The sequence below is a fragment of the Crotalus tigris genome, unplaced genomic scaffold (genome assembly GCF_016545835.1).
Source record: "Crotalus tigris isolate CLP2741 ecotype Arizona unplaced genomic scaffold, ASM1654583v1 scf7180000017737.1785205, whole genome shotgun sequence".
Lineage (NCBI taxonomy): Eukaryota > Metazoa > Chordata > Lepidosauria > Squamata > Viperidae > Crotalus > Crotalus tigris.
The window spans coordinates 740661-762867 of NW_024096603.1; positions in this window are offsets into that span (position 1 = coordinate 740661).

Genomic DNA, 22207 nt, shown 5'->3' on the forward strand with positions numbered 1-22207 from the left:
TACATCTTTGGCTTACTCTGATAAGTGAAACTGACCAAGTTATTTTACTCCTCCCAAGTTTTCTTGTAGGAAATATTTTCCTGGGCACAAAACGTCCTTCAATTTGTTTTTCTCTGAAAGGTGTAACAAATTAATTTTTTTTAGTATTTACAAATAAATTCACAAGCTGAGCACAACTTAATAATTGCTATAGTTCTTTAGGATTCTTCTTATTGCATTATTGTTGCTAAGACTCAGGCTAGCATGGGTGAAAAGATAGGCGCATGTAAAGACAGCACAGAAATAGACATGCTTAGGAGTCATTTATTTCAATTATGTACCTAATTATGGACTAGACTCTAGTAATGAGAAGGCAAGGCAGGATAGCTGCAAAATATAGCTTTGTTTGCTGTTTTAATTTTTGATTGGGGACCACCCAGAGTTGGTTATAGATGGGCAGCTATGTAAATGTTTTAAATAAGTAAATAAAATGCCTTTTTACTGAGAACACTACAAACCCTCCATAAGTCGTAGCTAAAAAAAACCCTTACATATTTGGAAATACATATTTATATGGATTTTAATACAAACTTTAAAAATCACATTATAAATCTGAAAGTGGAAATGAATGACACAAATACCTGTAAAACTGACATGTGTTAGAAATACAATGATCCTTCCCTGGATATATGTCCATTTATCAGCTGGCAAGGAAGGGCTTATTTTCCTTTATTTACTTATTTAATTCAGTTTCAAGTCTGCTACCATGACTTTAGGTGGCTTACAAAAAAGAAAGCAACATTTCAAAGAAAGGGAATACAATTGGTTGGAAGACTTACTCTACAATACTGCACAACCCAAAGAAAAATTTAAAAATTGTCCAAAATCTAAGGAGCTAAACCACCATCCTATTCCAAGATCTGGGAGAACACCAGGATTGGAGCAGTTCGCAAAAAGCCAGTAAGGTGGGAGCAGTATAGATCTCGGGGGAGAGGGATGTCATTCCATAGGATAGGGGTGATCACCAAGAAGAGTTTAATTCACAAAGATCCAGAGCATGCCATTCTAACTCAACCTTATTGAAGACTATCTTGCCTAAAACATTAGGTTCTTGAACTATCTGTAGGACAATCCTACAAGGTAAGTCAGTATTACTATGCTCCATGTTGATAGATTTAAGAATTTGGACACCTTGCAGGCAGGCATTCCAACTTCCAGTATTATTTTCATTGGTTTGGACTTCTTCCTTTCTCTTTCTTTCTTTCTTTCTTTCTTTCTTTCTTTCTTTCTTTCTTTCTTTCTTTCTTTTCTTTTCTTTTCTTTTCTTTTCTTTCTCTGATCCTAAATTGGCCTTCTGTAAAAAAAGAAAACTAAAAACTAAAAAGGAAAACAGAGATAAGAAGGAGGGTCTAAATGATATATAATGAGAAAGGGAGGACTAAGGCAAATTTTGATAACCTGTGCTTTCGAACTAGTGATGAGTCTTAAACTATGAAAGTACTTTCTGATAGAGCTAAAATTTAAACTGGGGATTTCAAATTGCATAGTTCAGTCTTGTAGCTAGGTATTATTGGGATTCTAATTTATATAAATTAATTTACTGTATACAAATTAATGAACATTGCAAAATTTTAAATATTGCTATTGAAATAGGATGAATAAAAATGAAATGCAGTGTAAGTAAACAATAATACTGTCTCTTGTTTAGAGAAGCAATACATGTTCCATCCACTCAACCTGGGAAGGGTTACACAGAATTGTACAAATGAATTATGTTAATATAAAATTGAAACATGATTTCTCCTGTCAGAAGCTTCCATGTTCTTATCTCTGATTAGAATGATGGCAGCGTATTAGGCCTGGGATGAGTACCTCCCTGACATAGCAGATGAGATGAATAGATGCCCTTCAATCTCCATTTATCACCTACAACAAAGGTCATACGGAGTGATTGTTTTTGCTAATCAACTGGGCCTGCTTATTAAGTATACACATGTTTAATTGAATGAGGTCAACACATTCCAATCCAGTTCTACACATCACTGCCTTGCCAAACAGAAATGGTATACATAAAAGTATGTATCATAAAACTCTCTGTGTATTCATTTCTGATCTATGTAAACATATTTGCTTTCTTCTCCACCCTTCTTTTTCTCCAAGCTAAGGGAGAGGAGGACATTTGCTTCTCACAGGGTCCAAAGAGTAAATAATAAGCACATGGGGAAAGAAGCAAATTAAGGAGCAGCTCTTTAATTTATTAATATATTTGAAATATAATAAGTTGAGTGATTTCTGTACTGTGATAAAGTAACATATACAAGCTAAATGCTATTCATCAGTTTTGGGTGTTAAGAACCACATATACTCTTTAAGTAGTCTGTCAAAGGCTACAAAAATAAACTAGAATGTGAATACCTGTATTCAATAATTCAACATTTCAATTCAGACACAAATTTTGGCAGGGTTCGGAAAGCTGCACAGAGATTTCAGGTAACATAAAAGATAATGAAAACAGTAAAAAAACACAAACCATATATGTCAGGAAAAAAAATTAATCATGTAGATAAGATTCCATAAGTGTGTCAGAACCCATTTGTTGTGTCCTGAGCCTGCAAAAGGAGGCTCGGGACGTTGCATTGGTCCCAGGCATTCCAAAAGCTGCCCGGTACCAGATAGAGTGGCACCAGCCTTGGGCGCATGTGCAAGGTACAAAAACATTCTGTTCCTATTGGTTGACACTGTCCGGGCTTCTGCCCATATAAAAAGACCTGCGTGCCTTTTGCTTTTGCTTGGTTGTTGTAGAAGGAGAATAAAGTGTTTGTTCATCATTGCCATGTGTCTTCATCATTCGCACCAAATGAAGTATTTAACACCATCCTATCCCTCTCCCTGGAAAACAGCCAGATTTTCAAAGGCTTGTTGAATATTATCAGAATGGGAGCCATATAGATCTTGGGAGATGTCACCAAAAATAGGTGCTGAAACAAACAAAAAATACACATTTCCTAAATCCCAACAGATGGCATTGTTTAATCAAAGGAATGAGAGCTTGCCCATTTTGCTCAATTGTACAGAGTAGGGAAAAACTGTCAGACACAGGTGGTCTCTCAGCTAATCAGGTGTTATGACATAAAGGACTTCAACTAAGAACATTTATTTATTTCTAACCAAATGCTTTAACTTCTATCTGCCTTAACTTAACTCAGAATAACCCTGATGATCAATAGAGTAACAGATGTGGCAGCCAGATCACCCTCACATTCCCCTGGTGAGTTTAAATTAGTGTCCTGGGCAGAGAATCTCCAGTTGTTAGAACCAGATTCTGGCCTAGGTCCTGAACTAAGGCCTGACTCATCTGGCACAGAATGCTTGGAGAGAGATTACTTGAACAGTAATCTCAGATGAGACCATGATATCCTAGAATTAAATGAATGATGTATGAGAAGAACAAAACAATACCATATGCAGATCCACCTAGTCCAAGTTTTAATTCATAACAGTTTGAATATTTATTTATTATGGTTTATCTAGTGCTGCCACTAACCATTTCCAGGGGGCTGCTGGCAAGCCATTGTATTCTTTTTCTGTCTTCAGAACAGAAGCAAGTGAGTTGAAATGGAATGAAATGGTGTCTAGAAGTGGTTCATTAACCAGAGTAGTCATAACTAAATCACTGGCCTGAAATTCACAATCATCGTGGTTGCTAGTCATGCTGGCTGAGAATGATAAGAATGATAACCCCACATTATCTGGAGGATAATTAAAAGAGTAGACCACATTGTCTGCTATGAAGAAATAGAAAAGAAAAAGGGTAGTTTCTGTCATTAAAATAAAAGCCAAAATATCCAACAAGAACAATAGTTTAAACAAGGATAGAAACATCGTGAAAATAGTTTTATTAGAGAAGCAATGTTATATATATCTGTTCAAAAAGAAACTCTGTTGATATCAGTAAGACTTATTTCCAAATAAATAGAGGATTAAAGTTTTAAATGTTTATCACCCATCTTTCTGTACATTTGACTATATTATTGCTCTAAAGATACTATAAAGACTGTCAACTAAACATTGCTCTTATACCCTGAAATAAAAAGACAATTTCTCAGGGGCTATGCTCAGGGGATTGTGCTCATACTTCATCTTTTGAATAATTTGCTTAAGTGTCTTAACGAATAATAGATATTCTACCGGATGTAGAAAAGAGAGTTTTCTTAGTGGTAAATAAGTGCATGGAATATGGGATGAAATGAAATGGGACCGAGGTGTGTATGAAAGAAGAAATAGATTTCTGTTTTGCTTTGCAAAACCAGGTTATTTAAGAATAAGACAAAACAGTAGCCATGCTTAAGAAAAACTTATTTCTTCTCAGATTAAACCATTCAGTAGAAGGATGTAACTTTGTCAGTTGAAATAGAGAAAATAGGAACAAAATCAAGACATCTAACTTGCAGGTGACTTAATTGGATTCCAAAATATTTAATGGAAACTAAATGGGTCAATTTAAAAGAAATTATAAAATGAAGTCCACAGAATAAACATTAATTTGTCTTTGAAAAAAACAAATTGATCATCTATGAGATGTAGCAACATTTTTATACAGAAATCATTGCTTAGTTTGAGGTACAATATTACACTGTCCATGAAACAAAGCATAAATGCAAGCAATACTCAAAGAGTTCTGGTTCTCTCTTTATGATTTTATGCAGCACTCACAGCTGCTATATATACATTTAAATTTGGAAGGATTAATTTGTGTGATGAACAAGACAGCTGCCGCTTTGACTTTCACAAGGAAAATGGACCTGAAGGAACCACTTAGATAAATGGCTCATCAAATTAGCAAGCCATATTTCTCTGAAAAAAATTCAATTCATGGAGAAGCATCTGCCCTCTTGAACTTTATATAATACATAGCGCTAACATTATAGAAATAATCCAACAATTTACATAGTTTCTGCTGGCTGGCTCTTTTCCTTTGTCCTCTTGAGTATATTTTCTCCATAATTGTGACTGGATCTAGATAAAAGATACAAAGAAATGGCAACATAATTCCTATTTCAGTTCAGTCTTCAATAAGAAATTATGTGTTCTTCCAGGAAATAATGAAGGTGAGGATGAGGGAACAGGATTGAACTAGATAGATACATTTTCTATATATTTCTATATTCTGGAAATACTTCTTTTCTTGGAATGAGTTTAAATCTTCACAGTCAGATGGATTGCATCCGAAAGTGCTGAAATTCTGGATCATTAATAAAGCACCAGATGGTTGAAGGAAAATAAAAACCAACCAGGAAAAGAAAGATCTATTACTACAGACAATTCAGTGTTACCAATTCCTGGGAAGATTTTAGAGCAGATCATAAAGAGTTTGTTCTGTAAGCACATTGAAAATAATATGGTAATTACCAGAAGTCAGCATGGTTCTGTGAAGAAGAGTTCTCACTAGAATAATCTTTTCTGATTTTGACTGGGTTATCTCATAACAGATTATAGGAATATTGTAGCTGATATTCTGCAGGAAGATTAGCAATTTAGACATATGGGCAGGATGACATGACAACGAAATGGATGCATGTGGCTTGAAAATCACACTCAAAGAATGCTAGCAATGGTTCTTCAACACTATTGTTGTAAATTTATTTTTAATTTTGTACAGTATTCAAAGTCACTACAGATTTAGGTGGCCTTACACATTGATAAAATTGGAAAGCTATATCTAATGAGGGGTTGCATAAATCAGTCAGGAGTCCTTGATTCTTCAATATTTTCATTAATTCTTTGGAGACATGGGCATCTTTTTCTAATACCAATGATGAAAAAAATAACTTGGGAGTTTCTTAATAAGATGATGCAAACTCTGACTTTTCGTCCTTACCTTGTAATGTTGCTATTTAAGGATTGCATTGATAATGGACTGTACACGTCCAGTAGATGTCTATGTTTGGATGGTGAGATGGAGAGACTGCTTAACAAATGTAGATGACAAAACATTAGGCTAAACATCAGGAGACTGTAAGTTCTAATTCCTGTTGTGAGGAAAATAGGAGGAAGAAAGAGTAATAGATATGTTTGCCACCTTGAGTTATATATAAAAATACAGGCTGGATAAAAATTATGTAAAATTAAAAGCTGGGAGAACCAGAAGATTGTCCAGTGACAGAGAGGACACAACAGTAGCTATTGGCGATCCAGTCAACAGTACAGAGATCAGCAGTCTAGAGATTGCTGAAGGCAAGGGACAAGCCAGCAGAGTACAATAATTATTTTTATCTAGGTGTTTTTTTCCAACACTATTTGGGTGGAGGTCAAGCCAAAGTCAAATCTAATGGAAAGTGTACTCTTCTAGATGTGAACTGTCTCCAACTAGGCCTGTTCTATCTGGAAATCTTTTATCTGTAATATGTCCTCAGTGAAGGAGGGAGGTATATAATGGGATACATGATGGATAAGATTCTGCTTCAGATCAGTACTCTTCAACATATTCAAAAATGATTTAGTTGAGGGGATAGAAGGGAGAGTCATCAAATTTGCAGATAGCATCAAGCTGGTGGGAATAGCCAACACTCCAGAAGATAGGCTCAAGATCCAAGAAGGATCTTGACAGACTAGAACACTGGCCCCTATCTAACAAAATGAAATTCAGCAGTGAGAAAAGTAGGGTTTTACACATAGGCAAGAAAAACCATGCACAGGTATAGAATAGGTGGCACCTGGTTCAATAGTAGTAACTGTGAGAGGGATCTTGGAGTCCTAGTGGACAATCACTTAAATTTGAGCCAGCAGCGTGCTCCAACTGCCAAAAAAGCCAACAAAGTTCTAGGTTCCATTAACAAAGGGATAGAATCAATATCACATAAAGTGTTAATACCACTTTATAATGCCTTGGTAAGACCACACTTGGAACATTGCATCCAATTTTGGTCATCACGATATAAAAAAAGATGTTAAAGCCTAGAAAGAGTGCAGAGAAGACCAACAAAGATGATTAGAAGGCTGGAGGCTAACACATATGAAGAAGGGTTGCAGGAATTCGGTATGTCTTGTCTAGTGAAAAGAAGGACTAGGGGTGACATGATTGCAGTGTTCCAATATTTGAGGGGATGGCCAAAGAGGGGATCAACTTATTCTCCACAGCACCTGAAGGCAGGACAAAAAACAATGGATGGAAACTAGTCAAGGAGAAAAGCAATCAAGAACTATGGAGAAATGTCCCAACAGTGAGAACAATTAACCAGGGTCCCTTTCCTCATGGTCTGGGAGAAGAATGGAACAATTCCATCCATGGATTTTTAGGTTTTGCACGTACTGTGTATAGGGTCAAAATTATTTTCAGGCTTTAGATGGACATTCTAAAGAGAGCAATCTTAATACCTTCTGCCTAATACTAGCAATCCCTGTTCAATTGGCAGTTGCTTAGTGCAACTTGGCAAATTTGGAACAGAATGATTTGCCAACCTTTTGACTAATCTTTGTCATAATTTCTACAAATCAGTTAAAGAGGGCACAAAGATAGAAAATAATAATATCCAGATGGCCCAGATTAACTGATAAGGCTCCAAAGCAAAAGAATCCCTGGAGGAATTAAGAACAGTAACATTGTGTTCTCAGCATTGTAGACTGCAGTATTGGTTTATAGGGTGTAACTGCTTCAGAGGTAATTACTTGTGACTATAGAAGGATTTCTCCCCTGTAATATAAAGAAAGGTGCAATAGCCCTGAAATACAGAATCACATTGAAGAAATTGGAGCTAATATTGAAACAGCACACCTCAGTTACAGATTAACACCAAACAGAATCCCTGGCAGGGAAACCTGCTGATTTGAGTAACTGGATATAGGGTCACATTAGGGCAAGTCCTAGTTAGCAGGAAGATTGCACATTAAGCAATGCATTCAGCAAGCTAACCAATTGTTGTTTTAAGACTCTGCTAAATAATAATAATAATATAAAATAGACAAAGTAATAGAAAATAAGAAGCTATCTTGCTCTGGGACTTTAGAATTCAAACAGACAAGTACCTGTCACAAAACACCTGCTATATAACACCCAGACTTTAAAGCTGTTAATAAGAAAAACAAAAAAGTCTGGATAGCGGATCTGGCAGTACCTGGAGACAGCAGAAGAGAAGAGAAAGAACTGGAGAATGTAACAAAATACAAAGATCTGCAAACAGAAATAGAAGGACTGTGGTAGGAAGCACCTTGGGTGCAATCCCAAAACAATTGGAGAACATTTGAACACAAAATCACCATCAATCAGTTGTAAAAGATTATGCATGTGTATACATACACATATATACAACCAGAAACGTACAAATCAAAAGTAAATAAGAAATTACAAATGACATAAATATTGGGACTATTCATAGCCTTATCCTGAATAAAACTGATTCCTAGTGCAATGAGCTTCCAATAAAATTAAGTGCATTTATCTGTCTGTCTGCCTCTCTCAGAAAGGTCAAATACACATGACCAACCATATCACAAAAGGGTGATATTTTCCTGACACTAGCTGTAATTCAACAAGTTCTGTGAGATGGTTGTTGTTGCCATCATCATCTTTGGCTCTATTTGTATTAACTTTGGAAAGAAAAGTCAGGAATCAAAGAATTTTTCAAATGTTTTTTCTGTCTCAGAATTACCATGAGGTGTGCATCTATTAATTTCCTGCTGTTGTATCAGAGGACAATTATTCCAATACTTTTATGTCAAGATACATTTTTCTCCTCAACTTCAGAAAATCTGTCTTTTTGCTCTCAAAACTCCCTGAATAGAATCATTACAAGCTGAGGACATATCAGAATAATAGAGTTGGAAGGGACCTTGGAGGTCTTCTAGTCCAGCCCCCTGCTCAGGGAGGAAACCCTATACCGTTTCAGACAAATGGTTGTCCGGTCTCTTCTTAAAAACTTCAGGTGTTGGAGCATTCACAGCTTCTGAAGGCAGGTTGTTCTACTGATTAATTGTTCTGACAGGAAATTTCTCATTAGTTCTACATTGGCTCTCTCTCCTTGATTAGTTTCCATCCATTGTTTCTTGTCCTGCCTTCAGGTGCTTTGGAGCAGGGATCCTTAACCCCTGGTCTGTGGACTGGTACTGGGGCGTAGCATGCCAGCAACTGGGCCACACAAACAAGCAAAGCCCCATCTGTGGGGTGCAGGCAGCACACAAAAGCACGCCCCCTCTGGTCTGTAGAAAAACTTCTCTCCACATAATCAGTCACTGGTGGCCAAAAGGTTGGGGACCTCTGCTTTGGAGAATAGCTTGACCCCCTCACTTCTCTTATGATGTTCTCCAAAGAGGTATATTTCCACATTAATCCTTCCATTCAGGTTTCTACATTCTGAATTTTCACCCAATGTACAGGATGCCATCTACTTACAGTTTGCTGAAGCAGCTGCCTAAGTTTAAAAATGCTTCTGTTGTATTTTTAGTAGAGAAATAAATACTGTGAGTGGCGCTATGAGCAAGGATTTTTTTTTCATAGATGGGTTTGGGGAAGAAATTTTTGTCAGATACAATGGAGAAAAAGAACCATTAAAAAGATGGTGGGACTGACATCAAGAGGCCAGGTTGAGGGCAATTTTTTTTTAACAATTGATCAATAAATATTCCTCTTTTCTCCCTATTCACAGCAAACATGGTGGAACACTAAAGGCAGAAACTTGCAAAATTTATTTTGAGTGCTTTCCATTCCACAATTTCAAACCTATGGTATCAGCTTAGTTTCTCATCTAAAAATATTCAGAGAAACCAACAGGAAGATACTATGTTTAATTATGCATAATTTTGTTTTCTCATTTCAGAGCAGTATGATTGTTTGGGAGCTAGGACACATTTCTCCTTGCCAAAGCTCAACCTCACAAGAGTGGTATTTTTTCTCCTTCACTTTTTCCCTCTTTCTGCTTGCCTTTTCAATCCAATATACCCCCCCTTTTTTTTTCCAAAGTAGTAAAATAACTTATAAAAACATTTTTCCTGGATACATGAAGCTACAAAACACCTTTGTGGAATGTCTCTTTGAGGATCATCTGAAGACTTTTGAAAGGCACCATGCTACTTGGTTTTTACTATAAGACATGTGAAATAGTAATTTTTTAGCCTTTAGGAATAGAATATATGGATTTATACATCACATTAGGACAGTGGTTCTCATCTTTTTAATGCCGCGACCCCCAACTGGTCGTAAGTCGAGGACTACCCAACCGGTCATAAGTCGAGGTCTACCCAACCGGTCATAAGTTGAGGACTTTCCCTGCCCGGGAGTGCCGCGCATGCGTGGTGCCGCCCCCTGCGCTGGCCGAGGCGTAGCTGGCAAGCGGCAGAGACGGAGCAGGCTGACCACCGGCTGGGCCACCAGCTGGCCCAGCCCAAGGGAGGTAAGGCATCTGCTGGGCCCCACACGCGCCAGCAACCCTCCCTGAGCCCGCCGGCCTCCCACCTCCCACCCCTGGCCCTCTTTTACTTACATTTTTAGTAGTTGCTCAGCAGGGAGGGGTGGAAACTTCCAGACAGCTCGACTTCGCTGCAGACAACTTGCAGCACCGTTTGCAGAATGGGACTTTTGGTGGGCTCAGCAGGGCAGAGACAGCCTGGACAATTCCTATTGACTTTTGAAAGCCAATAGAATTAGACTCTATTCAAGAGAGTCTATTCTATTGGCTTTCAAAAGCCAATAGAATAAAAGGGAGTAGTACAGCTAAGGAAAAGGGGGAAAAATGGCAGACTGCATTGTTTGGCGACCACCGTGAAATGGTCATTCGACCCCAAATGGGTCGCGATCCACAGGTTGAGAACCACTGCACTAAGAGCTTATCACAGTGCTTTATTGCCCCAATGCCAGAGCTGATCAGCAACAGTTTCTCGAGAAGAAGAAATAGATGTCACTGCCCGCTATTAATCCCCCATTAAACTGTCAAAATAAACTCAGGTCTTATTTTGCTGCTCCATTTCTGAAGTACTTGTTTCCAGATAATGTTATTTCAAATCTACTTTATATTTTAGATACCATATTTCAGTGTGTTCTAGGCTAACCCCAGCAATTCATTGACTGATTTATAGAGGAAGGAACACCTCTTCAATTGAACCAATGCTTACATAATCTCCTTCATGTTTAAAGCTATGTGGGAACAATCCAGAGAAAGAAATATTTTGGGAAATATTAAAAAGGCAGAATATATTTATCCAAAGGAATAATGGAGAAGATCTTAAAGGCAGAAAAGCAAGGCCAGTTTTCTTAATAGCCCCAAGCAGAAACTAGGCAGAGGCCAGCTTTTAGAAATGCAAATTCAATAATCAATTCAGGAAGGTTAGGGCCAGGAAGCTAGAAGCTATGAGATTAGGAAAACAAAGATCTCTAAAATTTACATACCACATCCAAACTCTAAAAGACATAACCTTTGGGGACATAATCGGATTAACCCACCAATACCAAAAAGGGTATACTCAGACTTAGGTCAAAGTAAATGACACAGGAAATACAAAGCCTCAAACAAGAACAGGAAACAACCTCAAAAGCCCGAGAAGGTATAAAAACCCACCACTCCCAGCAACATGTGGTCAGCTTTCCCAGAGCCACCTTTCTGTCTGGCTCTGCTCTTTAATAAACTGCAACCTTCTTTCTAAAGCAGTCTCCATTTTGTTTATTCCCAGCTTGGACTGGACCCTGATGAAGATTTTTCTTTAACAGCTACCTTTTCCAATAATTTTATAATAGCATTGCGGTTATAACATTTAAGTTAAATGGAAGTTTGCTGAGTTAACCTGGCAAAAATGTTTAATTTTATTTACTATTTACTTTCCCAGTTTTTTTTTAATTTTCCTTAGGCCTTTATTTAAATCCAGCAGTACACCAGGTTGAATATCTCAAAAACTGTTACCGAAGTTACTTTGGAGTTAAGTCAGCTATGAGCACAGGAACAGAATGGTTGAAATGTTAAGTGGAGATATGGCTTAAGACTATTGCTTGTTTGATTTTAAGTTAGTAGGTTATATGAAACTAATGTAGTTTGTAAACTGTAGTTTATGGTGAATTATATGTGACTTAAGTTGTGATTTATTCAATCCATGATTTAATATGATGCATGAACCCAGATGTAATACAGATAGTCCTTATTTATAGATCACAATTGGAACTCACAAGTTGGTTATTAAGCAAAGTGATTATTAAGTGAAACCACAACTGTGCTTATGATCTTACTTCAGCTTTCCTTGCAAAGGTCCCAAATGCAAGGATTGGTCATAAAGTTATGTTAACATCACTGTTTAACTGTGAGCAGTTGCTAAACAAGGCAGTCATTAAATGAGGACTACCTGTATTTCAGTGACATTTTCAAAAAAAGCCCGCAACTATGAGGACTCTCTGCTTTTCAGGTTATTTTACTTATTTAGGTCTATCTTTTATATGCTCAATGTATCTTTTATTTCTTCAGCGCAATAACAAAAAGTCTCTAGAATAACTTGTGATATTCAAAAACAGGCTATAACCATGTGTCAAAAATAGCTGGCCTAGTTCTTATTATACTGTGAAAATGTCTAACCAGGACAATGACTCATTTGTGTTTGCAGATAAAACATGTACTAAAATATAAACTCAGTTGCCTACCCCTCAATATTCATTCTATTTGCAGAACTAAGTTGTGAATAGATATGTGTGCTTGATGGATTATTAATTTTTATTATATTCCTTTCCTTTTGTTCTGTGTGGAATTTGTGATATGGATGCAGGAACTACAGTTCAGATGCTGAGGAGGGAAGCATTAACCATGTACTTCACTCCCTGCCATTTCAGAAGTTTGGACAATTACAATTATTTTTAATGAAGAAATTCCTTCCTTCCTTTTCCCCCCATCACTCATTCATTTCTATCTTGCCTCTATAAACATTTCTGCTTTTCTATTTTTCTGACAGCTAACCTAAGAAATAGATTGGACTGAAATTAAGGTATTGATTCAAAGTCATCCAGAGGACATGATTCAGGGTGGGGTCTGAGTCCTTCTTAATCTCCAGCCTGTCTATAATTATTCTTAAATATTAGAATGCATTTTCCAATAGATCTCATGATATATAAAACTATTAACAATACAATCCTACAAAGTATAGAGTTTGGCAAATCAAGTTGCATTGCCTTTTCTTCTTTGAAAGGTTTAGAGAATAGTTTTTTTTCTCTTGATTGCTATGAACTCTTCAGATTTTCTTTCAATAAATTACCTTTGCTCATTCTGTTCTTTAGGGCGATGTTATATTTTGAATGCATTCTTTTTAGATCAAATCTGTTAGCATACTCACTCTTTAATTTTTTAAGTTTAACCCTTATATTTGACACATGTGATCTTTTCCACCCACATTGTATTTATTCCTTCTACCACTGCATCTATTCTTGGGACATAGATTTATATTTTTACTGAATCATCCACTAAATCTAATAGACATGCTTCCATTGTTTATTGAGTTACAGCAAGTACTTAGCAATGTTGTTTTTGAATATTAATTTCATTATTTTGTATAGTATTATCCCAGTCTGTTTTATATTAAAAAATTATATCAGGGCACCAGAGCTTAGTCTATTCTAGTCCTTGGAAAACATATTCAGATGCTGTGATGTCTGTATTCTTACAAAGATCAGAATCATGCAAGCCGCATTGTCTCCTCCAGATCTACACACCAAAGTCAGCATTCTTTCACAGTTGCAAAAAAGCAAGAGAAGTGCTTTTCAACCTTGATGGGGGAGTGGTGAGGGTTTGAAGTACTGTATCTCATAATCTAACACCTGTCTTAATGTTTGACTCATGTCATTCTACCTCCTTGGGAACAATGCAGGCGTTGTTGGCCATTGTTTTCTGGGATTGATTTTTTTCATGTAGTTAGTTAATTTCTCTTATAGTTTGGTTGCAGAGCCCCATTTGTCCTCTTTTCCTTATGAATATAGCTTCATTTTTTATTTTACCAGGAAGGGTAGGGTTACCAAATGTCTAGCAAAAGAGGAAGAGATGTCTTCCTTTTTGTCATTAACTGACAGGCATAGCCTTAAAATCAAATATTATCTAGGTTTTTTTGAGTATCTAACAAGGTCTCTATTCCTGAGCAGCTGTGCAGCGCTTCCCTAATACCTGCGAACCACAAGTTAACAAGCTCCACTCTGTGACCTTAACTAGTTCATTAGTACCCACTTCCACTGTCTGAAATTGTCAAAACCTTAATCAGTTATACGCTGAAGGCTTTTCCTCCTAACTGGCTCACAGCTGAAAATAGGACATAAATAGAGACTAACATGCACCTATATGTTAGGGAAACATTACAGCTTGCAAATATGTAGGCTCTGATATTGAGGAGTACAGAAACATGTTCTGCTGCAATGCCTTTTAATATCTTTTTTAATAAGATTTTTATTGATTTTTTTCATACATTCAATAGTACTTGTTCAACAAACGTGTTGTCTGAGTTTTACATTCACTAATACAGATTTAATTCCTAATCCTGTATTCTTTTCTCCAGCCATTGATAAAATAAGTACCAAGTTTGAATAATATTCTGTTTCTTTTTTTCTTTCAACCTCAAAGTCAGTCTGTCTATCTCCACACATTCTAATATTTTTTTTAATTATTTCTTCATCTGATGGTATTTCTTTATTTTTCCAATATTGTGCGAATATAATTCTTGCTGCTGTTATTACATATAACATCAAATATATGTTTTGTTTATCAGTCTTTTCTGGCATCATACCTAATAAAAAAAGTTCAGGTTTAAAATCTACATCTTTTCCCAACATCTTTTCTAGCCACGTATGTATTTTTTTCCAATAACTCTTTGCTTTGGCACATGTCCACCAAACATGGTAATAAGTACCTGGCTTGTGTTTACATTTCCAACATCTATCTGACATGTTTTTAAACATTTTTGCTAATCTTGCTGGTGGCAAGTGCCATCTATAAAACATTTTGTATAAGTTTTCTTTATACGGAGTTGACATTGTCAGTTTATAATTTCTTTCCCACAAGTTTTGCCATTTTTCTAATTCTATATTATATCCAAAAAGTTTTGCCCATATTATCATTGTTTCTTTGACTTGTTCGCTTTCCATTTTCAAATTCAATAGAAAATTATAGATTTTCTTAATTAATTTATCATCAGAGGTTAATAATATCTTATCTAACAAGATTTGCTCCTTATAAAATCGATATAGTTTAACATCTTTATCATATCTAATTTTCAATTGTAAGTTTGCCCACCATGATAGATTTATACCCTGCCTTTTAATATCTTTTCATTTCAAGCTGCTTAAAAGGGTAGAAGAAAGGAAAAATAGCAATGCCTTTGCCTTCTCCAACAGTAAATAATTTTAACTAGCTCTTATTAAAGATTGTAATGAATTTGAATGCTTGCATACTTTGATGTCTTTCTTAAATATTTGGAATAAAGAAAGTCAAAAGAGGTTACTGTTGTATTGTGTCATTTATCAAATTCCGAGAACCCAGAGGAAGTCCTGATTACAATGGGTTCATAGGAAAAAGAAGAATGGGAAAGTTGTGATTTGATGGAGTTGATTCAGTCCTTAAAAGGAAGAGGTGAGAGATTTAAAGAACAAAATGAATTGATAGATGGATTTGGGGAAAACAAGGATGGTTTGTAAGGATACGAAAAAAATGGAGAAGTTTATTTATTTTTGATTTATAAGGCTGCCTAACCACAAGCAACTCCAAGTGGTATAAAAACACCATAAAACAGCAATAATGGGAACCAATAAAATAATAATAGTGTGCTAATTGCTATTTAGTTATTTATCTAATAACTAAAGCCACGCTCTCATAAGCAAGTGACTCTGAGTGGCATATAGTAAATTGTTTTGTGGCATAAATGAAATTTATTTAAATGTCTATCTTCATTTTTTTTTTGCTTACTACTTTTTACTCCCTGTGCTATTCCTTTGACAATTCCTATCTTTGTGTAGACAAAACTGTAGAAAGTAAATAAAGATTAGAAAGTCTTTTATTACAATAGCGGTGCTAATAATACTTGCTGACAAGAAGCAGCACAGGATGGGAAATGTGCAGAATTAGTATGCAGCTGTTCAGAAGCCTTTGGGGGAGTTCCATCTCTGAATCTAAGTTTTGATTGAAAATCCCACACATGCCAGCCTCAATAACTTTGAGAAATGATGGAATGTATAAATGCTTAAACATATAAATATGTACATATATTTTGCTTCTTGTAATGCTTTTCTGTAGCATTTACAATCCAACCTCATAACATGGGTCAAGCCAGAATGAGACCATGCTTAAAAAATGAACAGGCATTTGAAATAGATATAGATAGCTCATAGTCAGCATGACAGATAAATGTTAGCCAGATATGTAAGTACTATATGCAGTTATGTAGTAGACATTAGTCCATAATGGTGTGACCCTCAAGGTGTTAATGAATTAAACAGAAGATCTCACCTCCACTCTCTTGTATACCCCCACTAGCTTAGTTATGTCTTGTTAATTTTAATGTATATATTGTTTTAACCTTTTAAACTGGTTTTATCAGATTGCTACCTAAGGGGAAAGACAAGATGATACCTGTTTCTCAACTCCACATGGAGAAATAAGTTCAACTGTATTTCAATAGTGAAGAGAGGATAGCATCTTTCACTGTACCACTAATTAAGAGGAAGAATATGCCACCTTTCCAGACATTAAATGTTATTACATAACTTTATATAATAGCATGGGAACTATTTTTTAAAAATAAAGATAATCTGAAAACACATCTCATGAGACCATTTTGCAAGAGAACATCAAAATCTTTCAAATGTTTCCAATAAAACTTACTGTATGTGGTCATGAGTCTTGGGAAACACACACAGGCAAACACAACATATTTGAGAGCTAGGCAGATATATCAAGATGTTATAACCAACTTGATGTCCACAGGTCCTCCCTTGCTCATTCCTGATTTAATACAGGTAGGATAGGCTCTGGGTCATATATAAGTCTACTCCAGGTGAGGTGAATGGCTAAGGAGCAGAGTAAAAAATGTCCACCCAGGAAATTGCCTAACAGCTTGGTCAGTCTACCATTAAACAGAACATAATGCCTGCCTCATACTGATTATGATGATTTTTATGGCATTACTGTACACATTTTATCTGTTTTAATTAGTGTTTAATTAGTACTCTTATGATAATGCTGTTCTTTCAATATCTCTGTAACAATTATTGTTCTGCTTTGTAACTATACATATAAGCTGCCTTGAAAATTGGGAGAAAATTCTTTTAATTTTCTTTTTATAGCAAGAAAATTAAACCATCACTAGAAAGGGTTATAAGGTAGATTTGAATAGTACCTTATTTTTATTTTATTTATTATGAAATTTATTTGCCACCCATCTCGTTTTAATCCATAAAAGTTTAATAATAATTTCCACTAAAGATACCGGCCTTGTGTATGGTACAGTGCTAAAAACAAATCGTTAATAAAAACACAAGTATGACCATTTCTCACATAAATAAAAAGCAATTGATAACAAACAGCACTTTTAAAAAGAGAATGCTAAGCATCAAGAATGAAATGTAGTGTGCATTAAAAGCAGAAGAAACAATGGTTGGAAACAGAAGAAAGCTATTGTGCTTTACTGGTTAAGACAAGAATTCTCAAACTGACTTGTGACCTTGGGAGGCACAAGCACATTTGAGGAGGTGGGGCAAGGATTCACCTGTAAAGCAAGATTGCCATGAAAACCCATCCCTGCTGTGCCTGGACAAACCATTCGTTAACTTGCGCTACCAAAGTGGAGAGAAAAACCCAGAGTGTTGCCTGATGGGACTCTGATTTTGTGTACATAAGCCTGAGGGCTTACACAAACAAAGCTGAATCACTATCAGAACTTACTTCTATTCTGCCTGAACAACCTGGCAACCAAATCAGGATTTTCCACATCTGCTTCCATAAAGAGCAAATATTGATCCAAATAAATGCAGAACAAGAAATGAGGATGGATGTTTCAGATCTAAAGCCCAACTTTCATGAATTAAGCAAAATGAAGCAAGTTCTTTTCCCCCATAAAAATATGGTTTTAAATTTAGTTGTTTCATTGTTTATTTCCAATGAGAAGGGTTTTTTATAAAGTTACAAGGTTCTAGCATTGTTTTATTTGAATTATAGAGTAAAATGGCAAAGCGTCTGACATTCATCTAAATACAATGATATATCTTTACAGAAGCAACTGTTTCATATTATGTTCTATGTCCAGTTTATGACTGTGTCTCTAAAATAAAAACTGATCTTGAACCTTTCTATTGGTCATAATCTATCTGACTAATATAAGGCAATAGGCCAATTTATTACTGCAATTAAAGATAGAACACTGTTAAACACAAAGTAATTTATCAATGCTTTGCTAAAAGGAAAATTCTAACTATAGAGGTATTTTAAAAGGAAATAGAACTTACGCTGTATTTGCTCATTACAGAAGAATATGTATAGCTACTGAGAGATTATTGTTCTTTTTATGTCTTCCTATTGGAAGAAAAATACCAGAAAAATTATCTCCACCAAATGTAAAGGCTATTTTAGAACTCAAACTTCTTAATTATGCATTTTAAACTGGCTTTGAAGCCACAGAATGGAAGATAGATGAGATACCCTCAAGCTCTTTATTAGCCTTTCTCTTCTTTGATGGAAAGAATAATTACCCTAGCCTTACAACGGAATGAATATTCCTAGAATGGCACCTTGGCTTCTTTTCCTTCATGTATAACATTTCTGTCAATGAAGGATGCATAATGTGATTAATAATTGAAAATCATGCTTCGGGTTACATAAGTCTCCTCCCCAAATATAGGAATAGAGATCTAGAATTTTATGAAAGTATGTGGAACAAATTGAGTGTGACTGGGGGGCTGTGGGGAGAAGTGATTTATGAGAAAAAGTAAGGTAGATTACTTTTCATTAAGCATTAATAGGGATATACTGTTCCCTCGAGGCCCCCCATAAGATACACAATTCCTTTCATTTTATTGAGGCATGTCACAGAAGGTTCTGTTGGAGCCAAGAAATAATTAAAGGAATTAGTTTGATGAAGACTGATCAGTTTGCCAGCAGAAACGAAGAAGTTAAACCCTTGTTGCAAATGTTATTAGTAACTAACTGCAATTTAAAAAGTCAGGGGAAACAGGATCCCCAGAGATACTGAGGTAAATAGATACTCAGCTGGGCTCTGGGGTCAGTGGGTGAAATGTCGACTTTTTCAGTCCTGATCACCATTACTTAGTATGCTTTAATGTGCTGTTATCCTGTAAGAATTATTTATATGTGTATTTTATTTTTATACCCCTCCCAAAGTCACATGGTTTGAGCTGCATGAGCATATAAATACATACAGGAAGGAAGGAATAAAAACTCAGAAAAGGAGATAACTGGAAGTACAGATGCAGTATATAAAAGCAACTACAAAATACATATACTGGGAACAGGAAGGAATGGAATAGAAGTTTGGCCTGGGGAAAAAGAAGACAAGAGGAAAAGTAGCCTAAGACAGATAGCCTACAGAGATAAAGGAAGAACAAACAAAACTGGGAAGCCTTTTTTCTGTCTAAAACAAGAGAGAAAGAAAGACCACCCATGAAAAGGAAAGGGAGAAAGCACAAGAGATTTTCCAGCAGTGCTTTGCAGAGCCAGTTTTCCATGAACTGGAAAGAGGGCAGTTTGGGGTTACAGAGGAATAAAAAGACTCTGTTGGCAACACCCAGCAGAAAGAGAGAAAGAGAAAAGGAAGAAAGACACAGGTCAGCAGGGTTTTAATCTGGGAGGAAAGTGCCTAGTATAGCAGTTGGGGAAGGATTAAGAGTTGCAGGAGCCCCCAAAGGGCAGGAGAGAAATAAAAGACAAACAGGGTCAGGTGGACAGAAGGGACCCAAGTGAGGATAAGGCAGAGCAGAGTGAGAATATTGCTGGGAACTTTGAAAGATGGGAGTAAATGTCTGACTTGTTTAAGTATACATTGTGCCTTTAAGATGCCAAGGAGTCCACAGATGAAAGAAAATGAAATCCTGAGTTGATGAGCTAGTAGTACACACAGAGTTGTTATACAGCCCAAAAAAAGGAATGCTGCTCTTTCACAACCCTTAACCCTTGTTTACAGTGTTTCCTCTGCTTCTATATTATGGTCTATATATTGTCACTCTTTCTTTAAAGCATATAGGGAAACTGTTCTTGCATGATCACCACTAGAGTTTTGATTTCTTATTTATTGGACTCCCAAGGAAGAGAGAAGAGGAATAAGTGCATCCTCATCCCTCGCAACATTTGGGCAGTGGATGCCAGGCTTTGCATGAAGTGAATTGCAAAAGAGCTAGAGAAATTCGTCTTAGGGAAATCTGTGGAAATCCATCTTCTCCAGCAGAAGGCAGCTTCTCCTTTTAGGCCTTGGGATGCACTAATTTGCTAGTATTTAAATAATTACATTTTTCATGACTATTAATATAGCAAGACTACTAATGACAATATGCATAATAATAAAATGTAGGGAAAAGATAAAAGAAAGCACACACAAACCTTAGCAAGGAACTCTTTGGAACAGCTTCCCACTGGAGAGCAAAGAGATCCCTACCCCTTTTAGTCTTCCAGAGGACTGTGAAAAAATTGGATGATTGGTCTGGCACCTGGGGGAAAGGTGCTTTTGTTTTTAACTATGTTTTTTTAATGGATTATTGTGAATCTCCTAGAGCAGGGGTAGGCAACCTCGGCTCTTCTATGACTCATGGACTTCAACTCCCAGAATTCCTGAGTCAGCTGACTCAGGAATTCTGGGAGTTGAAGTCCATGAGTCATAAAAGAGCCGAGGTTGCCTACCCCTGTCCTAGAGTCATCGTATGAGATAGACAGCCATATAAATCCTATAAATAAATAAGTGTGGTAAGTGCAGTTCTGGATAACCCCTTTCCCTCTTTGAAGGACCAGTTATATTCAGAAGTGGCAGTTTGCTTCAAAACCCTGAGCAGATCGTAGGGATTCTTTCTCAAACATATTGAAAGTAGGATTCAAAGAATGCCTTAGGACTAGACTATTTTTTTCATGCTGCTAGCAATTTTCCCCCATTAGCTGGCACAGCACAACTACATTTCTCTTTGGGAAGAGGCCAAACCACCTGCAACATCAGCAGAAATATTTACTCTGCAAAGAGCTGACAACTAAGAGATTATCAAGGATGCCCAATATGTCAAAAAAGGCATAAATAACAAATATGAAAAGGTTTGATCTTTTCGCAGCACAAGGAAAATATCATGGGAGACTTGCCTATGCACGTTAATATGTATTTATTAGATTTATATTCCATGTTTTGTACAGGAGCTCAAGACAGTATACATCACACTCCTCCTTTGTATTACTCCATGTATCTACAATCCTGTGAAGTAAGTGCTTAGAAAAGGTGTGACTGGTCCAAACTGAACTTCAATGACCATTCGCCCCTCCTAGCCCAGCCATTTAAACACACTTTGTACAACTTTAACAAATGTTCACCATTTTGCAATTAAAAAAGTTCCTTCCACTTTTCATATCTACAAATGTGTAAAAGTGGGGAAAAATACTGCAATGACAGCTGCCATATTTGAAACTTATCAGCTCAATGAGGACTTTAATTACCTCATGATCTCTGGAGAAACAATCTCTGCCAGAATGGTCTTGTTGAAAACTTCCTGATTTGTCTCTTTGACATTGTTTTTGCAGAGGGTGGAAGATAACAATTAACTGTGACTTGATACTAACCAATAATGAAGACAAATTCAAGGAACTGGAAGTAACAGAAACAATAGTGGGAAATTATGATGTAATACCAGAGTTCTTGATTTTAAGGTAAAGTTAGGCTGAACTCATTTAGACTTGCATTTTTTACTTCAAAAAAGCAGAGTTTAATAAACTCAAAACAATAGTAAGATTCTGTGGCAGCAGAAGTTAGTGGGAAAAGATGTTTTAAGATAGGTAAGAATTCCTAAAGAACTTAGTTGAATCAGTTACAAACAGAAGAAAGAGAAGGAGAAGGGGAAGGGGAAGGAGAAGGAGGAGGAGGAGAAGGAGAAGAAGAAGAAGAAGAAGAAGAAGAAGAAGAAGAAGAAGAAGAAGAAGAAGAAGAAGAAGAAGAAGAAGAAGAAGAAGAAGAAGAAGAAGAAGAAGAAGAAGAAGAAGAAGAAGAAGAAGAAGAAACAACAACTGCAGAATAATATAGTATGGATCTGAAAAGAAATGAC